General features: G+C 37.6%; 1 pseudogene; it reads right to left on the reverse strand.

Moving 5' to 3' along the window:
- Positions 1-443: 443 nt before the first annotated feature.
- LOC111750770 (large ribosomal subunit protein P1-like) lies at positions 444-906 on the reverse strand (annotated as a pseudogene).
- Between the last annotated feature and the right edge of the window lie 17,255 nt (positions 907-18,161).

Below are 18,161 nucleotides of genomic sequence, written 5' to 3' on the forward strand. Positions count from 1 at the left end.
CAACATAATAATCCACAGGCTTAAGTGGCATCTGGAAAAAGTGAGTATGTTTTGATGCAAGTAGAATTTTTTAAGTATAAAATTATTACTATATATTTACTTATTTTTGTGGAAAATTTCTTTTAGGATGTGTCTCAGAAAACCCCTAAGGTTTTAAGTGATATTTTCTCACTGAATTTATTTTTAATTTTTTTCATGAGGAATCCTTAATTAAAACATCACCACAATTATCACATCTAAAGAAAAATTCCTCAATATCAAAATTTTCCCAATTGTTTAATCATTTTTTTGTAAGTTTACATTTTTTTTTTTAATGTGAACCAAAATAATGGCTGTCTTTCATGATTTATTAAAATGTCTTCTAAGGTAGGGTTTACAATTTCATCTCTTTACATTTTTCTTAATTTTTTGGTGGGGTGGGAGGGTGAATTGGATTATTTTTCAGTAGTTTCTCACATTCTGGAATTTGCTGATAGCAACCTAGCAGTGTCTTTTGTTTGCTTGCTTTGTTTTTTTAAACATTCAAGTTTTTATTGAACATTTTATTAAAAGAGTTTAGTCAAAAAGACCAAGGTCCATGTCATCAGGAGATACCTTACATTCTTCATTCTTTGCTTCCACTTTCTTCTCCTCAGCTGATACAGCAGGGCTGGAGAGGACAGGTCCTCCCACTAGTGCAGTGCTCCTTGTGGCCAGAGGTCCACCAGCCCCTCCTTTGCAGATGAGACTTCTCATGTTCACGTTGACCAGGGCATTTGCAAACCAGCCAGCCCAGAAAGGTTCCACATTTACACCAGATCTTTAATGAGCGCGTTGATCTTCTCCTTCATGACCATCACCTGCAAGATGACAGCCACTACAGGATGAAGACCTGTAGATGCAGGCGAGTTCCCAGACAGAGGCCATGGTGCAAGCACGTGATAGAATGGTGGCTGCCTGCATCATGCTAGTCACCAGATGAAGTGAGGACCTCACCCCAGCATGGCCTTAGCTTCCTCGGAAGAACCGAGCACCTCAGCAGTCACAGAGGAAAGGGCACCAGCACTGTTTTTAGCATGACCGCCTTCCATATTTCTTGTGATTTGGTAGTCAGGTCCAAAGGATTGATTCAGATTCATTTCAGGAGTTTGTGGGCAGGCTACTTTCTAGGTGGTGGTGCATATTTCCACCAGGAGGCATATAATGTCTCCTCTTGCCTTTTATGATATTATCAGTCATTAATGATCATTGCCTAGATCCTTTATTTCATTTGGTTGATAAAGATGATATTCTCATTTTAACCTTCCTTCTTCTTTTGTTAACTACAATAGTTCTAAAAGGAGAAACGCCTCCATATCAACACTTTTGTCAGCTGGACTGTAGTTTACAAGTAGTGTCCAACTTACTGGAGTTATGCGACCCTCACTTACAACCATCTTTTTTTTTTATTTTTATTTTATGTATCTTATCTGTAGTAATATATACTACATACAGTCTTGCAGCACATGATTGGCTGATGTTATCATTCTAGGTGTAATGTGTCCAACCCCCAAACACAAATAAAGATTGGGTTTATAAAAATACCAATAATAATAAAAGGCAGTCATAAGGAAAGGTGAAAAAAAAAAAAAGGGGGGAATTCTACTTATTTCTACTTATATTGGAACTGACTTTGGAGTAGTCTTCAGAACAGAACCCCACTGTAACTCGGGGACCACCTGTATTTAGAAAAGGGAGGATAAACTTCTGATGCTTTCCTTGTATTTTCAATGTGTTTGGTTTTCTAACATTTTTTAAAGGTGAACAAACAAAGTTTTGTTTGCTTTTGATTATCATTATGAATTCATAGATTTAAACATTTTTTCTATGTTTTAATATATGGTTGTTACTGTACTTAATAATGTTCAGATGATGCTCTTAGGTCAATGAAGGTCTATGCAAGTTTGCCCCTGAGCTCTTTTGACATAATCCTCGTAGGCTTTGTTGACTTTTTTGCATTCTGTTATATAACAAGATGATCTTGACTTACCTTACACATTTCCTTTCTCAGACCTGGAAGCAACTATTTCTCCAAAGAGCCCTAGACCCTTTTCATAGAAAATGGTATTGAGAGACTACAATTTGGGCACTAAAGGAACTCATTGTCATTCAATTCCTTGAATTCTATAATAAACACTTAAAGACAGGTAGTTACTGCATTTCCAGGCTAAGAATAGGAAGAAAGGCCTGGTGATTTACTTCCAAAAATTAGCCAACAGAAGATTTGTCTCACTTGCTTGCTTTGGACCCATCATCTAGAGAGAGCGATCACTAAAGGAAAACATCCTTTTTGGTGAAGTAGAGGGCCAATGAGGGTGAGGAAGACACCAGGTGAGATGGATTGGTACCATAGCTGCAGAGATGGACTTAAACATGCTGATGACTCTGAGGATGATACAGGACTGAGCAAAATTTCGTCCTGTTGTACGTAAGGTCATTATGCATTGGAGTCGACTGGAAGGCTCCTATCTCTCTCTCTATACTCTATCTAATTATTACATTTAGCAAAGACAGAAGACTATAGGTAAGAAAATGAAGTGCTCAGAAAATCATTTTAATTGACTGATTGGTTGATCTATCCAAATAACTATAACACATGATGGCAAAACAAATTAGGACAGAAAAGAGGAACATATCTTCATATTTAATTGGTCTAAGCGATGCATCCCAAATCAGCAGCAGAGTCTATGATCAATGAAAACATCCTTAGCATGCTGACCATCGGAAGGCTTCCCCAGCCAGAGTCATCTCTAATTCTCTGATATTATGCTTCTGCTTTCATTGTGTTCATCTATTTTTATTTGCTTTAACACTTGCCCCTTGCCCCTTTCTGTCGATTGTAGTGCATACCATACCATTTAAAAGAAAAATTAATGTTTAATAATTTCAGTACTTGAGTTATAGAGTGAGGTATACAATTTTGCATTACTCAAATAAGTTGGCAAACATTTAAGGTATTAAATAGTTTTCCAGGCACTCCCCCATAGTGATGGGAAAAACTCTTTATAACTTTTTAACTCTTTCTAACGCCACCCTAAATAGCCTCTGTTCACCTAGCCTAGCCAAGATATCCTGTCTCCCTTATAGGGATGACCCAATCCACTTTTCTTCACAGATCCATTGAGCTTAAGGACATGTTTAGGGCCATTTCCCAATTTGCCTCAGAGAATTCTTGTTTGTCCTCTTTCACAACATTTCAAATTATTTAAAGTGTAACATTTGTATTATAAGGCATCTATCATTATTTCTCTTGGTGGTTGCCTCTCCATTGACAGTTCATTTTTCAGGGAGAATGAAGGTGACTTTTAAGCCAGGCTCAAGAATCTCCTGGTTGTTATAGTCTCTCCATTTTATCAGAATGGTGTCATGGAGATGTGAGAGATCATATGCGAATCCATGAGCCCTGACTTCTCCTAGGTCAAGAAGCAACTCATCATTTCTAGAGAATCACCAAAGGCAAGCTTTGTTTCCAGTTTTAAATCTTTTATTTATTTGTATGAAGCAGAAAGTAACTTTTTTAATGCTGGTATTTATTGTTTTTCTTCTTCCAGTATATATCATTTATATAAAATGTGTACTCTTACGTGAATGTCATGAAGATAAAGGATTGTAAGGTAGGAAAAGATTGACAGGAAAACTTTTATTCACCCTGTCTCACCACCTCCATTGCACACGTGCTCACTCTCTATTCCTGCTCTGCCCCAGGTGCTCTTATTCCACGACTTCTGTTTTCTCACCAGGATCAGTTTCCTTAACCTGCCTCTTCCATTGCTATACTCAAACTTGGAAAGAGATAAACATAACAATTTTGTTATCAAATCAGAATTGGATTTACTAGTTTCAATATTTTATGCCTAATACAGACATAACTTCTTGATAGTCAAATTGCTTGCTTTTAGAAAGAGTCTAATGAAGTCATTCTTAACCATGGCCTCATATTAGAATCACCTGGAAAACTTTCAAAAATGCTCAGGACATACTCCAGACGAATTAAATCATAATCTCTGTGGGTGGGACCCAGGCATCGGCATTTTTAAAGCTCCCCAGATGTTTCTAATTTGCAACTAAAGGAGGAACTAATGATAAAATCCATTCGTCAAACAATCATACATCTGCTGTTGAGAATCACTGCTTCAGCAAGTCGTCCGCCTTTAATGAGGGGGTTGTCACGACCCTGAGCAAGAAGCTTTGTGAATCAGTGTCATCACTTCTGTAAAAAAACTTTAAAAGCAACCTGTTATTGATAATAACAAAATAAAACTAAGGTTAAATAATATTTTGAGGAATTAAAATATAAACTACTTCTCTATTGTGATTTTAAAAAGAGTAAAGTGAGAAATTTTAAACTACCTGGTGAAGTTACAGAATGAGAATCACCAGGAATAATATTAAGCTTACTCAAGAAATTTGACTACTGTAGCATTCAAAATAGTTATTTTCCAAATCCATTTAAACTCTGATATACCATTACATAGAGTTTTACTTTTGTCCACATATAAGCTTCTTCAATGGAAATTGCCCATATGCCATACAATGCATGGTTGACTTATTTTACTTTTGCTTAACAGCCTCATTCCATGATTTAAGGGGACTTTCTTAAGGGCAAAGCAGTCAAACAATATCTTAATAACATGATGGTTTTAAAAGGGCACCCAAAGACAAAACCTGAATATGGTATTTTAACACTGATTAGTAAAAAGAGAATAATGCGGATATTCCATCAGAAACTAATTTAGCACATCAATTTTGCTAGTGTTATACAGGCTTCTCCTTACTAAGTAAATGGAAAGATTTTACTTTCTATGAGGAAAGTGATTTTTTTTTAACACATGAGGAATAAGGTTATATATATATATATATGCATATATGTATATACATATATACATATATACATATATACATACATATATATATATAAAGTTTGAAAATTCAGGTTACTTTCAGTCATAATCATGAAAATATCAACATTTATACATTTTTTCATTTGTAAGAGGTAATGCCAACTGCTTCATTATGCATTCCTATCTGCTCAGGGATTTAACTCATGTGCCTGAGAGCATATGCTTTTCAAAACACATTTTAGTAAACATTTGGATGTTGTCATACTTATAAACCTTGGAGAGAAAGTGCACTCTCTCATTTTAATTGTGTTTTAGGATGTGATTACATGTTATCACAATTCCTAGAAAGTTGTATTGACTAAGACACATAAATAATGACAGTGTGCATGTATACACACATACGTATACATCGTATACATACACACAGTTATCAAGACCTTAGAGAAAATGTAGCAAGTATGTTTGCTGTGGTATTTATACCCAGTTCTTATTACCTTTAGCATGATAATGATTTAATCAATTATTGAAGTTGACTTTGCTGAAATGTTGAAATATCCTAGCTCATTAACATAGTTTTTTGTTGTTGTTTCAGTATAAAAATGATACCTCACACAACATCACAAACATGATTCACAAAGGTAAGACACAATTTGTTCATTTTGGAGATATAATTATATTAATAACACATACGCTTGTGGTCCACTATTTTATACAATATTCCATACTATACACTTCCTCTGTGTCTGAAATAGAACTTAAGTAGTTGGCATATATTCAGTTTCTGTGACGTACACGTTTTCTGCAATGCATTAGTGAGCATAATTATTGCTAAAAGCTCATTTATATCACTGACATAGGCAAGGGTGACAAGTACAGCTTGGTTAACCACATGATAGAGCAAGACCAAGAGGGAAGGGAGTTTTAAACAAACCTCTTGCAGGAGGGGGCACAAATGCTAGGAGACTCATCCAGAACATTGAAACAAGGTCCAGTGTAGTGAGCAGAACATCACAAGGTCTGGCAGAAGACCACAGACTCACTCAGTGAACACTTCGTGGCATAACATGAGGTCATTGGTAATCTCATGGATGTTATTATTGCTGTTGGGTGCTGTTGAGTCGACTCTGTCTCATAGCAATGACACAGCTGGCTAGGTGGTGCCAAACAATGAGGATTCCAGAGAAGATTCCAAAAAGAGAGTCAACATCACAGAATTTCACAAGCGGTATAAGGGCAGCAGCCAAAAAAAGCTGGAGCAGGACTAACTTGGAGTTGTAATGGTAAAAGAACAAAACTAGCAAACCCAAGAAGGGTCTCGAGGTCAACTGTTGGAAATAAGATAACACGTCAGGCACAATGAAGAAGTTTAATCAAAGCTAGCTTAGGATCAGATGCAATGTGAGCATCAGTTAGTGTTGAGCGCCAGAGTTCAAACATCTTTCCTGACTCAGGACTAGATTTGTTCTGTATATTTTGAGGCAAAGCTCTGGGGGTGAAGAGTGGCTTCAAGTGGTCTGCAATGGAAAAGAAGAAAGATACAAAGGTTGTGAACCGGACAACATTTAATATGGGTACCAGGAATCAAGAAACAAAGAGCAGCATCAATTTCATCCCCATGGATGCAACCTCTACAACCGTCTTCAATCACACCTCTGCAGAGAAAAGAACAGTCAAGATTGGAGTTCTATAGCATTATTGCAAGAGTCACTGTGGGCCCTATAAATAACTGAAGATGTTTAGACCTTAAACAAAACAAAACCAAACCCACTGCCGTCGAGTCTATTCCGACTCATAGCGACGCTATAGCATAACAAAAATAAGTACAAGTTGTGTTTTGTGTTGTTTTTTCTTTAAGCTCCCAGAAATTCTAGGTGCATGGAGTTTTTTAATGGAGCGTTATCACTTAAGACAAAGATATAAGGAGCCCTGATACCCACTTTTATTTTGTCAAAATCAGTGTGTGGACAAGGCATTTTCTGCAGAATCAACTACATATTACCTATCTGCCTGGAATGAATTACAACATACCATAAGCATTGAAATATCTAAGGTGAAGACATTTTTCTCAATGACATGTTAGTAAGTTTGAATTATATCACATCCCAAACATTTATTTTCTCCTGTGGTTTTTTGTTTGTTTTGTTTTGAGAAAATTTATATTTTAGAGAACAAAATAAAATTTTATATAAAAATCTATATTTGAAAATAAGTTATATAATATTAAAGATAATCCATTTATTCCTAACATTTAATCTTAAAAGAAGATATTAATGGAACTCTAGAGTTTTGACTTAGGAAAGTCAGAGGAAAAGCAGTGTCATTAGAATCAGTAAGGTTGTTTCTAATTTTTATAAAAATAGAAAGCTGAATAAATGAAACATTTTCAATAGTGGTATCACAAATGTATTTTTTCCTAATTAGACCCACTGAAGTAAAGTTTTACTTCTTGCAAAGAGACAGTTTCGCAGACTTTCTCATTCTCAACCTAATTTTTTCATCAAAGTACAAATTAAAACTTCAAGTCTTTCAGGACGCAGCACTGCTTCCTCAGCTTTTAACAGACTAATCGTTCTTCTGTTGTTTCAAACAAAACCCTATTCCATTTGAGACAGATTGTTTTAAAATACTTCTCTTTCATAATTTCAGTTTATCTCTGAAAGTGGAGTTTTTATATCACTTATTTACCAACAAGGAAGTAGGTTTTTTTTTTTTTAAACTCTTTGTAGTCTACTTGTCAAGAAATGACAGATTTCTGATACTTCAGCTAGAAAAAACCATCACATATTATCACCTCACTCTGATCCAGTGTATACTTGTTAATAACTGCAGTTTATGAATGTTTGTCATGAGACAAAGTGGTTAAAGAGACAGTACAGCTTAACTTTTAGGTGGTGTCTCTGATGTATATAAAATTTGACACAGACTGACCAAGGCTATAAAAATTCAGGCCTGCCTGAATTTGTTATATCTTTTTTGAACCTTTCTCTCCTCGCTCTGTTTAACCTCTATTTTTGAAAGTTATTCAGAACTCTTTTTGGAGACAGAGGTTTTAAATGATCAAAGTTTCTACAGAACGCAAAATTGGAGTTGGAATCAGTGAAGACAGTGGAAGTAACTATTTTTAACTGATCACCATCTCGTAACTAAAAATGTCCCAGGACCAAACACCAGCCTTTGAAATAGGACACTTTCTTGAAAGGTGCAGCATGCTATTATACAAGGAAATAAAAGTTCACATTCCAGCACGTCAGTTCCTTTCAGGTGTGGGTCTGAGGTCCTCAGCCATTTTTCTGCTCCTTCATTCTTCATTTCTAGTGCTTTCCTGTGTGTAATCTGTTTTCCCTGAGAAAACTTTCCACTGAGTTGAAAGCCTAAGAACCCTTAAGTTCAGATGAATGATAATGAGTATTGTCAGAGAGGCAGTAAAATTGAGTCCTTGGTTCTGGAGGCTGAGCTGTGAGCTGCAGGAGTTAATTGTGTGAATGGTAATGAGACTGGAGGCAACAGATGCTCGCGTGCCTTTACAATCCAAATCCCACCAACAAATTCCTCCCCCAGAAACTTTGAGGGACGTCTTGGCACCCTGGAGATGGAGAGAGACCCAGCCATACCCACATGCCACCTGCTAGACCTATTGTTAAAAAAAAAAAAATACAATAACAAAGTTGTTTGCAACGACGTTATGGCACCAGTTTTACCATACTACAGGAACTGAAGAAAAAGGAACACCTAATTCCTTACAGAGAAACATTTTCCCCCCAAACAGTTAATAACTTACGTGGAAAGACTGATGTTTCATGTTTGACACATATTCTTCTGATAAGCCAGGCTGCCCTTTTCTCTTAGGAGCTCCCACCCGACGTTCCCAGGCCATTTATTCTGCAGCAGATTTACAAGACCACATGTTTTGGATGATGGCAGGAAAAGGGGAGATTATTTTTGTCTCTCCAGAAAAATCAAGAGCAAAAGTTCAGGGTGTGAAATGATTTCAAAGTCTTCAATTTTAAATAAAATAAAAGGCCGGCATTTTGAATTGCATTTAGCCAAAAGGCTCTGGAAATGACCTGTTTTTCCTGAGTTGTCTCTCATTGATCACATAAAAAACCATCCCACTGCCCTCGATCACATAGTAATTTTAATTTGACTGGGAAGGCCAGAATGCACTGTGTTAGGAAAATAAATGATCAGAATGGAGGCAAGCAATAGTAGAGGTGACTGTCACATACTGGGCATTTTAGATGTGTGTGGCAGAGTTTTCCATATGGCACTTTGGGGCTTCCCATGTGGAGAGCAGAATGGCATGAAACTGTAAGACATTTTATTATAAATCAGCTACTTTCACTTTTGAGGATATAAATACCTGCTTTTCAGAAAACGTGGTATTATAGCCCTTGTAGGAGAAAGTGGACCTAATTCTGGTATTAGAAGTTAGGGTTCATTGAAAGAGTGACTGCAGATACGGTAGATTTTGTTGGGTTTTCACTCCCTCCAGAGAGAGATTGCATGTTCCTGTCTAGGTTAAACAAAAGCTGCTTAAATCCTCACATTTCTGCTCAGCTAGTTGATCTTTGAGTTATTATGAAAGCAATTAGTTAGGCTGTAATTTCTGAATTCATTGTGGATAACCTTTGATGATCTTCCCTTCATGACACCAATTTTAGATTGAAATATTTGCTTATTTTATAAGTTTATATCCTTATCATCAATTCAGGTTTTGGCTGTATAAACTTTATAGTGCTGGGTTATTCTGTTTGTAAAGACTCAGGCTTCTACAGTAAATAAAAAAATGTGTCCTTTTCGTAACAATAAAATGCATGCTTCTGACTTACTGAGAAGTCAGATATGGAAGCATGTGGGAGCCATATGTAAATGCCAAGCAAGCTGTTTGTACTGGGGTGTGCTCCTGAATAATGATCATAATCCAATCCTCGTAGAAGCCTTCTGAATTTAAAATATTTTAAAGCTACAGCAAAACAGGAAAAAAAAAATCACAAATGTTGCAGTTGCTGATTATTTGTGAGATGGCTGAAATATGTTCACTATTTTCGCAAATCAGGGATTTCTGTAAGTTAAACACTTGGTGAACTGCTCTGAGAGAAGAAGGCGAGGGGGAGAGGAATCTTGAAATTTGCTTTTTTATATTCCTGTTACTGGAAGAATACATGAAAACAGTCCTGTACAGCCTCTTTTGTCTAAGAAAATGTGTCTCAGGAGTTGCCGAGGGCATGAATATTATTTTATTATTTCATTAATTTATGCTAAGCATTTGGAAATTTTGCACAGGCTTAATTGTGTGCAAACTATGTATGCTTCTTAATATTTAAAGAGTTTTTTTTTAATTGTTGTTTATTTGGATAGTTAAATTCAATAAAGCGTATTTGCTGGCCTTAAATTATTTTACACTCTTTGACAGGATCGTTAGTGCCTTTCATTTAGCTTTATAACCAAAAGCAGAGTTTCTAGGCAAGTTTTTCAAAATAAACAATACACTCAAGTGTTCAAAGTAAGCAGGACTTCTAGCTGCATTTTTTATGTCTTCCTCCCAAATTTAAGATTTAATCCTTTATTCGAGTAAGTATTTAGGGAGAGGGACTTTTCACCATGAAGACAACACAACATCAAAGAGTTATTGAGTGGGAAGTACATTCCTTTGATCTCAGGTCAGAATTTCTTGTACCGCATTATGCGACTCCCTTGTGTCAGTCCCCTGATTGGCTTTCCCTCAAACTTTGGAATGTTTCTGATTATAATATAAACAAAAATCTGGATTTCTACTCTCCTTTTCTCAGTTTCACGCTGACTTTCTGTTTGTGCCTTTTAATCAGCAGATGACTCAATTTTGTTTCCTTCTAGATAATCCTGGGACTCAGAGAAACATTACATTGTATGTAAAGACATTCGGTGGGGGGGGGGGGGGCGTCTAAAGTATTTAAAAAATTATTTAGAGCCGGTAAAAAGATCACCTCTACCTCCACCTCTGTTATCTTCCTCTAACCCTGACTATAAATTACTACAATTAACCCTGTAGCCTTGATAATTCTCAAGGGCACCATCCAAAGGACAAAGTAGTGAAGGTTTGTTGTTGTTGTTGTGTAGGTTGCAGTATTTTTCCACAAGACAATTTCCCTTGATGTGTACTGATATTCTTTCTCTATAACTTTGTAGTTTTGAAAAAGGAAAGAATTCTAAAAAGGGGAGTCTTTTGCCTTTTTTCACTTAATACTGAAGAAACAAGTAATTTTTCCTATACAGGAAGCAGACTCACAGTAGTTGGTTTTTTTTGGCGGGGGGTTTGGGAAGCAAACTTTGGAGGCAGACAGGTATACAGATTTTATAACAACTAGGTACTTAGCTGTACAAAAGTTTGCTAAAACATTATAAGTCTTTGTTTCTTTATACAAAAAATGGAGCTAGGGTTAATGTGACCATACACTACTTACTGTCTACTCCACATCCACTCTGTGCTTCACCTTGTTAACCAAATCCCAATATTGTAGAACTTTGTGCAGGACTAGGTCAAGGGATGGAACCACTCCTCTGCTTTGGGGCTTAACTTGATAGGTCTAGGCCGATCATACCAATTTCATTTTCCTTGCTAGAGACTGGTTTCAGGAACGGTCATGGGACACAATTGTGAAAATGAGCTGTAAGAGGATATCAGTGGGTGGGTTCTGGAAAACATTTCATTTCTTGACCAAAGATCTGTAAAGATCTATACTGACATTTCTCTGTCCTTATATTCAACTGAGTGGGGAGATGTTTTACAGAACTGAGACAGCCATCTTGGGATCATGAGTGAACCCAGGCAAGTAGGACAAGCCAACATATTAAGGGTCAAAGAGCAAAAACATGGGAGGAATCTGGATTTATGATGGAACCAATGAGTTGCTGAATTAATCAGCCTCAGAAATGTCTTCTGTGTATCTTCTATTTTGAGATAACAAACTCCTTCTTGTTGACATTTTTGGCTATGTTCTATTACTTGTGTCCCATGAGTTTCTAGCAATTATAAACATTTCCTCATTATGATATATATTGAAATATGCTTGAGGAAATATATGGAAAGCACTTGGCACATAACAGTGTTCAATAACTGTCAGTGCCTTTATTTTACCTTATTCCAAGATCCTTAAATTTAGCTGCTACATGGGATGTTACTATTTTAAATGATTTTTTTTTATAAGTAACACCATCTAGATACAAACTCTTAAGTTTACCCTCTTAATTACATTTTTAGTAGATATTTTCTAAACTGTTTTACTGCTTTTTCTGCAGACATTTTCTTAAAAGTGCTTTACCATTTAAATGAGAAACTTTTTGCAGAATAAATTCTTTAGATAGGTGTATTGAATGTATTTGATTAATTTATTATAACTAATTTATCCAACTTGAAAATAAATACTGTTGCTGTTGTTAGCTGCCGTCTAGTCGATTCCTGCTCATGGTGACCCTGTGTGTGCCGAGTAGAACTGCTCCATAAAGTTTTCAAGCCCGCAAAATTTGGAAAGCAGATTGTCAGGTCTTTCTTCCAAGATGCCTCTGGATGGATTTGAATGGTCAACCTTTTGATTAGTTGTTCAGCCCTGAACCATTTGCTCCACCCAGAAAACCAAAAAACCAAACCGCTTGCCATTGAGTCAACTGCGACTCATAGTGATCCTATAGGACAGAGTAGAACTGCCTCATAGAGTTTCCAAGGAGCACCTGGTGGATTCAAACTGCTGACCTTTTGGTTAGCAGACACAGCTCTTAGCCACTATGCCACCAGGCTTTCCACTCCACCCAGAGACTCTTGAAAATAAATATTAGAGTATAGTAAAGAGTCACCATGCCGTCACAAATGGTAGCCTGCTCTGTGCCATATAGGTAGTAAGCATTATTTTCAATGAAGGCCTAGCAAGTTTTCTTTGTTTTGTTTCAACTGAAACATTTTCTGTATAATCCACATACACTCAGACATTTATTACGTAAAAAATGTACATGAGTTGTTTAGTTCACTCGTAGGTTGATAAAGGAATGATAAGCACACATATTTCCAGAGATGAATTATATATTTCGATATCTGATACGTGTTCTAAATCTATTAGTTGGGTCAATTCTGACTCATAGCAACCCTATAGGACAGAATAGAACTGCCCCAGAGGGCTTCCAAGGAGCGGATGGTGGATTCAAGCTGCCAACTTTTTGATTAGCAGCCTGAGCTCTTAATCACGGCACCACCAGGACCCCCCATTTCCAGAGATCGGGTACATATTTAGGTATCTGATACATGTACTAAATCTATTAGTCATTTATTTCCCTTATTTTATGAATTTTTAATTATCCTTAATGAAATATTCATGATGAAATTATTCCTGATGAAGGTTACTGTTTGACAGAATGCCTTGAGCTTTTTCTTTGCCTTGTGAAATAAAACTCCCCTCAATTTGATAATATTTTTCTTACTGTAGTACAAATACCCTAGATTGTTCCCTACTGAAAGTAGTTCAGTTGGTGGATGGTAACTCTGAAGTGAATAATTTCCCACATAGTCTAAGTAAATAAGCAAATGGAACCTAAATTTATAAGTAATCTAGCAGCTGCATTTACTACTAGAACATTGTACATAATTAATGCTAATATTCAGCTAAAATTGATTGAAATTTAGCATACTACAGTGAAACCTGTGTGAGCCAAACCTCCAGGAGACTGTCTTGTTTTCCCGTGTCTTGCAAGTTTTCTGCTTCTGAAAGGGTGCAGTCTTACCACTTTTCTATCACTCTCTATTATTAGAAAATATTTTAGTTTTCTTTCTCTGACAGGTTTCTGCCTTACACAGGTCCCAGCTTTTGCAGGTTTTTCTATGTATTTAAACCTTCTTTCAGGTTAACTGTGGACTACAAACCAAAAGGTTGGTGGTGGTTTCGACCCATGCAGAGGTACCTCAGAAGTAATGTCCAGTGATCTGCTTCAGAGAGGTCACAGCCTTTAAAACCCTGTGGAGTACATACAGTTCTACTCTGCACACACCGGGTCACCATGAGTTGCAATCAACTCGATGACAGCTAACAACAACAACAAATGCGTCTTAAAATAACACTGACTTGATTTTCATTATTTAACCCGATGCTCATATTTTTGCCACCTTTGTTCTCCTTTATGCTTCCAGAAATGTTATCTTTAGAGTAGGCAGTAATTAGAAAAAGTGGTTGAATATGTTATATATTTTAAGAAACACATTCGGAAGCATTGTACATGAAATGGATTTCACATGAACATAGAAGACAACAAAGTTGGCAATAAAATTTGTTGTCACACTTCACTTTGTTTTTCTTAATCTTGGACTATAAGTAGTTAAGGATAAATGAATGGTACACTCAAGATTTGCTTTCCCACATCACTGAGCGATGAAAGAATGCTGGCATGTAGAAAGCATAAATAAAGCTTTTTCTTTATATATATTTGACAGATGCAAAACACTCAGAGATTCCTAAACACATTACATATATATGTAACGATACCAAAAATATTTTCTCCATCAGAAATAGCTCTTCAAGAAGAATTAGATCTCTTTTTCTGAAAAGTATTTGCCTTCCTAATGAAAACTGCCCTGCCTTAAGTAATGAGGACAGGGTGTGAGCTGGCATCAAACATTGGATCAAGGAGGAAGCTTAATCTCCCTTCTCTTTCTTGGATCACTTCTACTTATATTTTTGAGTAAATGATACCTAAGCCATGGTTCTTTCTCTGCTACTGTTCACCATACACCAACTATCTCTGAACTTCCTGGAGGGGCAAGGTCGTAGAGCACATGGTATTCAAATACCATCATGGTAGAGTTTCTCCCATGTTAGACAATAGTCTACTCTTTATAGCAATATGTCTCAAACTTTAATGTACATAGGAATCTCCTTAGTATCTTATTCAAATGCAAGTTCTGATTAAGTACGTCTGAATTGTTGTCTGAGATTCAGCATTTCCAACATAATGCACAGATAATTCTATGCTACTCGTTTAAATCCACCAGGCACTCCTTGGAAACTCTACCGGGCAGTTCTGCTCTGCCTACAGGGTCACTATGAGTCAGAATCGACTCGAGGGCAACGGGTTTGGTTTTTTTGGTTTTTCAGTCCATGAAAAAATCATTGCGGTAGAGTTGCCCTTTTGGACCAAGTAGAGCTGCTTCATAGGGTTTCCAAGGAGCAGCTGGTGGATTCAAACTGCTGACCTTTTGGTTAGCAGCCTGAGCTCTTAACCACTGCACCATCAGGGTACCATAAACTGAATAGCAATGCTTAAAACTAAGAACTGAAACTCGACTCAGAGGCTTAGTTCCCCAAGTCCCTCAAATGTCTCAGCTGAGGCTATTTTAGCGCTGTTTGTAGGTTTCGTTTTCTGCCTCAGGATACTACCCTGATCAGAAGGAATTTATGGAACGCTAGGCTCCGCAGCAACTAACAACAACAATAGCAAAGAATAAGTCAAGTGATCAATCCTAAAATCACACTTGCTGCCATCTAGCCCAACTTTGGGTTCCGGCGCGGTGTTCTGACTAAGCAATGGTTCGGAATACTGGCTTTCTAGGTGCATGTCTTTTTCTCCCTATTTTAATCTCTAATTTTATGTCCTGACTTGCTCTGAAGGCTTGAAGTACTAAAATGAACAGTGGCTTCCCTACATGCCTCTCATCTGAAGCTCAGTAGATTGCCTGTTGCCAGATCCTAAGTCACCTCCTGAACCTGGCATGCCACCTTTGGCAGGACATCTCAGATACTGATCGCCCACTCAGACAACACGGACCCAGCGTCTGTCGCTGTGTTTCATGGACTCCAGCTCGTCCTGGCCCCCGCCGAGCTGCCTCCTGGCGCTTCCACAGTGCGCCTCCAGGCGTGTGTTCGTCCTCTGGGCATAACCCGCCGTGCTGCCTCCTGGCACTTCCACAGTGTACCTCCAGGCGTGTGTCCATCCTCTGGGCATAAGGCCTATTCAGTTTTGATCAGAATTATACTAAAGTCTGTTTTTGTTCTACAAGTTGATGGATCGATAGTTTGGGATCCATTGGCATTTCCCAACCCTTGATCTTATGTTGATAAATTTATTTTAACAAGGGTTCATATTGTTTGGTCATTTTTCATTATTATATTCTTGAATGGACTGGTAAATGGAATACAGAGAGACAACAATATAAAGAGATATGATTGATAAAAAGTCTATCTTTTTTAATGAAAATCTTCCTTGACAAGTTTTATCTTTCCTTGTCATTGCCAAGACATTATACCAAATCATACCCTTTTATCTTGCCATTATAATGTGACATTATATTAAAAAATGTTTTAGCTCAAACTTTTTGAGAACAAATATGAGACGTGTATTCTAGCAAGTACCTTAGAAGATTTCTTTTTACTGTAGTATTAGATAGATGTATACGGCGTACGTTCTGGTGATATGTAAAGGGTATATTTGGATAGATCTTGTGGAATTTTTTTCTCAACGAAGCAGCAAGTTTTCAAGATCACCATAGTTCAGTACTTTTAGTTTTGACTATTGTATTTTACAGGTAGCTTCATAAATCAAAAATGGAGAGAGCTTTATCTTTCTAGCATAAAATTTTGTAAGTGACTAAGTCAGAAGTCCGAAAATCAAAAAGGACTGTGGATATAATCCACATTCTTTTTTCCCCAGTGAGTGTCAGGAAGAAAAGAGACAGACAGAGGCTAAGAAAAGGAAACTAACCTTTGTTTTATGTCTACTATCTGCCAGAAGGAAACCCTGGTGGCGTGGTGGTTAAGTGCTACAGCTGCAAACCAAAGGGTCAGCAGTTAGAATCTTCCAGGCGCTTCTTGGAAACTCTGTGGGGCAGTTTTACTTTGCCCTATAGGGTCGCTATGAGTCGGAATGGACTCGACGGCACTGGGTTTGGTTTTGATTTTGATCTCCCAGAAGTAGAAACCCTGGTGGCATAGTGGTTAAGTGCTACTGCTATTAACAAGAGATTGGCAGTTCAAATCTGCCAGGCACCCCTTGGAAACTCTGTGGGGCAGTTTTACTCTGTCCTATAGGGTCGCTATGAGTCGGAATCGACTCGACGGCACTGGGTTTGGTTTTGGTTTTGATCTCCCAGAAGTAGAAACCCTGGTGCCATTGTGGTTAAGTGCTACTGCTATTAACCAAGAGGTTGGCAGTTCAAATCTGCCAGGCGCCCCTTGGAAACTCTATGGGGCAGTTCTACTATGTCCTATAGGGTTGCTATGAGTCAGAATCGACTCGACGGCAGTGGGTTTTGGGTTTTATCTGCCAGAATATGTGGTAAGCACCAATCGTTTAACCCTTATAAGAATTCTTTTTTTTTAATTTTTATTGTGCTCTAAGTGAAAGTTTACAAATCAAGTCAGACTCTCATACAAAAATTTATAAACTCCTTCCTATATGTTCCTAATTGCTCTCCCCCTAATGAAACAGCACACTCCATCCCTCCACTCTCTCTTTTCCTGTCCATTCGGCCAGCTTCTGACCCCTCTATCCTCTCATCTCCCCTTCAGACAGGAGATGCCAACATAGTCTCATGTGTCTACTTGATCCAAGATCATTCTTTACCAGTATCATTTTCTATCCCATAGTCCAGTTCAATCCCTGTCTGAAGAGATGGTATTGGGAATGGTTCCTGTCTTGGGCTAACAGAAGGTCTGGGGACCACGACCTCTGGGGTCCTTCTAGTCTCAGTCAGACCATTAAGTCTGGTCTTTTTATGAGAACTTGGGGTCTGCATCCCACTGCTCTCCTGCACCCTCAGGGGTTCTCTGTTGTGTTCCCTGTCAGAGCAGTCATCAGTTGTAGCCAGGTACCATCTAGTTCTTCTGGTCTCAGATTGATGTAGTCTCTGATTTATGTAGCCCTTTCTGTCTCTTGGGCTCATAACTGCCTTGTGTCTTTGATGTTCTTCATTCTCCTTTGTTCTATATGGGTTGAGACCAATTGATGCATCTTAGATGGCTACTTGCTAGCTTTTAAGACCCCAGATGCCACTCTCCAAAGGGGGATGCAGAATGTTTACTTAATAGATTTATTATGCCAATTGACTTAGATTTCCCCTGAAACCATGGTCCCCAAACCCCCGTCCCTGCTATGCTGGCTTTCGAAGCATTCAGTTTATTCAGGAAAATTCTTTGCTTTTGGTTTAGAACAGTTGTGTTGACCTCTTCTGTATTGTGTGTTGTCTTTCCCTTCACCTAAAATAGTTATCTACTATCTAATTAGTGAAAACCCCTCTCCCTTCCTCCCTCCCCACTCTTGTAATCACCAAAGAATATTTTCTTCTCTGTTTAA

The sequence above is a fragment of the Loxodonta africana genome, chromosome 5, assembly GCF_030014295.1.
Source record: "Loxodonta africana isolate mLoxAfr1 chromosome 5, mLoxAfr1.hap2, whole genome shotgun sequence".
NCBI classification, from domain to species: Eukaryota; Metazoa; Chordata; class Mammalia; order Proboscidea; family Elephantidae; genus Loxodonta; species Loxodonta africana.